This window comes from Cebidichthys violaceus, unplaced genomic scaffold (genome assembly GCF_023349555.1).
Source record: "Cebidichthys violaceus isolate CVI_PGR_0920_01 unplaced genomic scaffold, fCebVio1.0.p SCAF_3, whole genome shotgun sequence".
Lineage (NCBI taxonomy): Eukaryota > Metazoa > Chordata > Actinopteri > Perciformes > Stichaeidae > Cebidichthys > Cebidichthys violaceus.
Window position 1 is genome coordinate 21,423,096 of NW_027176483.1, and position 6,324 is coordinate 21,429,419.

The 6,324-nt window shown below is 40.5% G+C and overlaps 1 protein-coding gene across 4 annotated transcripts in view; it reads left to right on the forward strand.

Annotated features, from left to right (window-relative positions):
• chst6 (carbohydrate sulfotransferase 6) overlaps positions 1-2,446 on the forward strand; it is a 10,623-nt gene extending 8,177 nt beyond the window's left edge. For all 4 annotated transcript variants that reach the window (XM_068723567.1, XM_068723569.1, XM_068723570.1 and 1 more), the window contains one exon: positions 1-2,446. This exon is cut by the window's left edge and continues 2,552 nt beyond it. The gene's annotated coding sequence lies outside the window, so the exon portion shown is untranslated.
• The last annotated feature ends 3,878 nt before the right edge of the window (positions 2,447-6,324 follow it).

Here is a 6,324-nt window from a genome sequence, read left to right on the forward strand (position 1 = left end):
CGCTCTTCAGTAGCTTCCCACTTTGTGTGCAGTTTGTGGACCGTGTGGGCTCATTGGAGCGCACTGCTCAAAGTGAATCTGGGCCTGGGTTTCTGCACAGTCAGAGCATATTCAGCAGTGCTGTGTTAATGTGACACAAGAATCCCTGCAAATCCGGATACTCTGTGGAGCTGCTGCCATCAGTCAGTGTGTGCACATTTGAATCCACATTGTTTGTCAAGCTGGGCGTCATGCCAGCATCCCCTGAAGGCCCGGTCTGCACCACCGGGAGACCGTTGATCACCGATGACGCTCCCGCAGAGGAGGACAGGCCACTGACTGTTTGCTGAGGTTATGGGCCGACATCTGTCAGGAAGCACACTTTAAGTTGTTAGCCCGCTGCTTACTTTGATGTACTGAATTTGAATCGGCAAAGCCACACTTGCACCAGGCAAGTACACTCTATTTTCAAAGTGGGTCCACAACTGTGGAGAGACTTCGTTTCCCCCTCAGATTCATTCTCAGGTGTTCTGTTTGTCCACCGATTGAGCGATCCTCTCCCACTGGACCTCCCACTGGACCTCAAACCCAATGGTTGACCCTCCTTCCCAATACACACGAGGGACGTCTGGTTCTGGTTCTTTGAAATGTTTGGACAAACTCAAACATTCTCTTGATGCTGCCACTTGAAGCTCAAGCTGACAGTGGTGTAGCTTACTCAGACATGACTGCGGACGACATTGTTCTTTTATTCTTGTTTGATTAACGATTACACTGATGCAATACATGACTCGTGTTTTGAGAAGAGTACCTTTAGGCAACTTAGGCAAACATGACCCATGTCCCAGTTACCGATACAAAGATCTCTTTTGTTGTGCGCTAACTTTTTTGGCAGTTAGTAAAAAAAGACATCGAAGTGGATTTGAGGTGTACCCTTAACACATTTTGAAATGACAATTGTATGAACTTGAAGCTGCACTAATCATTATTGTAACCCTGGCTCAGTGTGTGGTGAGAAAGGGAGAGTTTAAGCTTTAGTTTTCAGCTCACCAGCCTTGCTTTGTGCAGGCAGCTGTAAGATAAAGAAAAGCAGATGGACCCACAGAGCGGTGAGCCTTAAGAAAAGAAAACGTCGCTTCATCGTGTAGAAAGCATCACCAGGGCTCCACAGTAGCAGCTCATCACAACGTACTACAATCGTGAGCCTTTTCTTTTCGCGCAAATAATTCACATCACATATTTTTCGATTGTTTTTGTCTTCTTTCTCGCAGTTTGTTAATATTATGTGGCGAATGAGGGACATGTTCTTCTGTGGACAAAGGTTGATTTTGAGCTTTAGCCATGCGAATGAAGGCATCGACCAATCACGTGGTGCGGAACGGGTTGATCTGCGCTTATTTATGAAGAACACAACACAGATGCCTCGTCGTCGGAACCAAGAAGGAAAGCTTTATTGCTCCTTTCAACCTTGACGAAGGCCGTACTGACCAGATCACCCCTTTCCAATTCTTACCTTTCACAATAAAAGCCCTAAACATATGATAACCACAGGTAACTGATAATTCTTACACACACACACAATAAGAAATGCTTACAGGTACCTGTTAAAGTTAAGTGAAACACAAATGCAGTGCGTCTGCTGTGTTGCCAGGGTTGGAAAGAGTTAATATCGAGAGTCTGTTTCTTCACTCTGATTGTCTGCCTGAGACGTATGGAACATATGGAACATATAGAACACATGGAACACATGGAACAAAGTGCTGGCTTAGTACACTGTGTTCTCTCAGTGTGTGTGTGTGTGTGTGTGTGTGTGTGTGTGTGTGTGTGTGTGTGTGTGTGTGTGTGTGTGTGTGTGTGTGTGCAGAGATGTTGATGTCTTTCCCAGCGGACAGAGTGCTGTATAGCGTATCCCACCCTTTGCATTAACAAACACATGCTGAGTATGGAAACAGAACCCACTCTACTGACAGTGTTCTGGGGTACCGTTGGATGTGAATCATCACAGGGAGATTTGACTTTTTACAGCCATTTTACTCTCTGATCCCAGTACTGAAGAGTGAAGGAAAGAATTTTGGACGAATGTAACTTCTGCACAGCGATGCTTCAACCTTCAGTCAGTTCAAATGTGCAGATGAACTGACCAGCATGATGTGTCTCTCCTCTGAGGAGTCAATCAAATGTTTTGGGGATAAAAAGTTGCCACTGATTTCACAAAGTTGCCTGAACAGTTACCCTGTTGTCCCCGCGTAATGTGAAACATATGAAACTGTTTACTGGTGTGTGTGTGTGTGTGTGTGTGTGTGTGTGTGTGTGTGTGTGTGTGTTGTTCGACCCCTTTATCTGATGTTTGGGTTTTTGTGTGAAGAGTCAGTTGACGTGTCGGTGCCTTTCCGAGGCCTTTGATGTTTCGTATTTATAGTTCTGAAACTCTTTGGTACTAATGACTGAAATAAATACTTACATGTAACCTTTGTCTGTTTCTATTCTGTGGCCTTTCACTGGAAGCTGGTCGTTAAAACCTGACTTCACAATGTCCGGGAGAAGATGACGAGCAGCACATAGCTTACGTTTGGGCGCCATCTGGTGGCTGAGTCGAGTCGAGTCGAGTGAAATAGGATTAAAACATCTCTGTAGTGATAGAGGTCTAACAAACCATTGTTTTCAGTTCACCACTTTTACTCACTACTCTCATCACTATGTTCACCGTGATGGTTCCTGAGGTTTCTTTCACACAAAGCCACAACAACCAAAACATAATTCAGGTAGAATTATACATTAATTTAAAAATATATGCTGTGTATAAATAAATAGACACATGAGTGGCTGTGGAATATGACACACAAGTACATGTAGATTCAGCCTGATGCACTCTGAAGCTCAGGGCTGTGAAGATCCAGTCTTCATAGCCCTGAGCTTCATGTCTGGATAGAAACACAAAGAGGGAATCCCAAACAACACTTTGTATGACACCTGCACCCACGTCTTCCAAAGTCCAGAACTTGTTTCAGTATGTAAAAGACAACTCCGTGGTAGGAAAGAAACATTTTCTACTTCCACGTTTCTCATGAAGACTCGTGTCCTTGGAGATGACGTTCTTGCTGATAATGAGACTACTGGGGGCTGATTAAGAGACAACGGGCCCCTGAGCACAGACATGCTGAAGGCCCCTCTTCTCCATAGGAGCAAGACACATAGAGCTGCTAGTTGTTTAGCTTCTTCTTAATTGTCTGTTTGTAGTCATTTTGAGTATCTTTGTGGTCTTCTTGTGTCTCTCTGTATCCATGTTGTGTCTTCTTAATAACTGTATTGAGTCACACTGTAATTCATTTGGTCTATTAGTAGTTTTTTTTAGATGTTTTGCATCTCTTTGTAGTCCTTTTGGATCTCTGCAGTTGTTTTTTTGTCTCTTTGTAGTCATTTTGTAGTTGCTTTTTTGTCTCTTTGTAGTCATTTTGTAGTTGCTTTTTTGTCTCTTTGTAGTCATTTTGTAGTTGCTTTTTTGTCTCTTTGTAGTCATTTTGTAGTTGCTTTTTTTGTCTCTTTGTAGTCATTTTGTAGTTGCTTTTTTGTCTCTTTGTAGTCATTTTGTAGTTGCTTTTTTGTCTCTTTGTAGTCATTTTGTAGTTGTTTTTTGTCTTTGTAGTCATTTTGTAGTTGTTTTTTGTCTTTTTGTAGTAATTTTGTAGTTGCTTTTTTGTCTCTTTGTAGTCATTTTGTAGTTGTTTTTTTGTCTCTTTGTAGTCATTTTGTAGTTGTTTTTTGTCTTTTTGTAGTCATTTTGTAGTTGTTTTTTGTCTTTTTGTAGTCATTTTGTAGTTGCTTTTTTGTCTCTTTGTAGTCATTTTGTAGTTGTTTTTTTGTCTCTTTGTAGTCATTTTGTAGTTATTTTTTTGTCTCTTTGTAGTCATTTTGTAGTTGTTTTTTTGTCTTTGTAGTCATTTTGTAGTTGCTTTTTTGTCTCTTTGTAGTCATTTTGTAGTTGTTTTTTGTCTCTTTGTAGTCATTTTGTAGTTGTTTTTTTCCCTTTTTTGTAGTCTTTAAAAGTATTTTTGTGTTTGCGTGTCTGCTGTTGTTTTGGTCTCTTTGTAGTATTTTTTTTGTGGTTGTTTTATGTTTCTTTGTGATAGTTTTGAGTGTCTTCCTGGTTGGTTCGTGTCTCTTGGGGGGGGGGGCTGACACTTGTCCCTGTGCCAAGTAGGCCTGTTCAGTAATCCATCCATGGCGGAATTCCAAAAAATAATTTGTAATGACACCTGATTGAATTTATTCTGGATAATGATTTGTGTATAATGTAACATTTAAGTATATCAGTAATTAATGTAGGGATGTATGCACGTGTAACAATATATACGTGTCTTTATAGGTTCAGTAAGCTGACTGCAGTTTGAGTGGTACCGCAGAGAAAAGATGCTGCAACAAGACAACACTAGAAGCCAGATTTAAATCAGGAAACTGAGTGATTTCCCCTTCAAAATAAAAGGTTTGACAGGTCCATGAGGCATTAAAGACTTGCATGATGTGAAGCAGCATCTCGTTCCTCCCCTGGATCCTTATGAGATTGTTTGGCAGCGGAACAAAGCTCAAAATGATATGCAAATGTGATGTGTGTAGAGAAAATGAACCTTTCCTTTCAACAAACTCTTTGCTGGAGCTTATAAATCTCAGTCACGTCATGAAAGTCACCAACAAAGCAATTAAGGGAAAACCAATTCTGCCACACGCGGAGGAAATCGATCTAGAAATATATGGTACACTTGTGAAAATAGTCAGCGGTAACGTTAGCACTAATGGGATTTGAAGTTGACAAGCTGAAACATGAAAAACCACCGACTTAGTCCCTTAATTCTATCATTGTTTTCCATTTGGTTTCCCAAAATATCTACAACATGGTACAAAGCTGCTTGACATGGCCCAATACCACCGCTGCTGCTGTCATTTATTTTCAGGGCTAAGATCAACCCATCAACGATACCACAGCAAATGGAAAACTACAGCACACTTCTGAACACATGTCCTTACTTTTACTAACACCTTAATTTGTACTTCAAATCTTTAATCATTCCATTAAATTCAATATTACTGTTTTCCTTATTAGCATTGTTTGTCCTTCAGGGTGGACATGGCAACCGTTTTTTTATGTGTTAATTATTATTATTATTATAAATTATATTTCATTATTTAATAAGAATAATAATTCGAATTTTCTTTTTTAAAGAAAATGTCCCTCATCTTCCCCCTCCACTCCAATTATATATATAGATATATAGATGTCTGTGTGTGTGTGTGTGTGTGTGTGTGTGTGTGTGTGTGTGTGTGTGTGTGTGTGTTTTAGGTAAGTTCGAAGTTCGGTGGTAAATGATATGAAACATATTTAATAACTGACATATTGCAGCTTGGCTGTCCCGGAACTTTGTTTTGAAAGACGTGTTCGGAAGTTCTACTTCGTTCTCGTTAAATAACACACGGTGAAAACAGAGCCGCGAGAGGAGCAGGAACGCGGGATGGATGCAGTCTAACACTGAGAACATGTCATCAGCAGTTACACCTGATTCATGAAGCGAAATATGCCCTCCTCCTCTCCTCCTCCTCTCCTCCTCTCCTCTCCTCCTCCTCTCCTCCTCTCCTCTCCTCCTCTCCTCTCCTCCTCTCCTCTCCTCCTCTCGGCTAACAGCAGGTGGATAATGCGACAGCCGGGAGGATGGTTTCTGCCCTGATTGACATTTCCCCGCAGATCCAATCGTCTCCCTCGCTTGCTGATATGGCAACAAGCTAATTCAAAGTCCGTCTGAGTAAGCTAGTTCTCAACCGGAAGCTTAGTGGCTTCACTTTCAAAATAATAGCAAGAGCGGTAAACCGAAACCGTGATTATATCAACCGGGTTTTTTTTGCCTTTGTAAATGAATAAGAAAAAAGAATATAAATAAATGCCTACACATTTCTATTGCAACCGACATTTTTTTTGGATGTGTCAGAAATAAACATAACATTTAAAATATTACAATATGGGAAAAAAAATTGTTTTCCACTATACAATTGGTTCTCTGTTACATCAACTAAAGAATTGCAAAATTATTAGACCTTAACATTTGTCTGATATTGGGCTCTAGTAATTGGGAGTTCAATGCCTCAGCCTGCCTCGTATGCTTAGTAAAACCGTATTAAGGGTGTATAAAAACATTCAGGGGAAAAAAAACCTAAACTTTCATGAACTACACATGCCTTTTACTGTGTTAATTTACGTTGCTAAAAAAAGTGTATTAACACTGGCTTTATTTTGGAAAACATGGAACAGGAAGTGCTGCGATCAGTACCGCGAGCTTGACACTGTTGTGGTGAAGAGGTTCA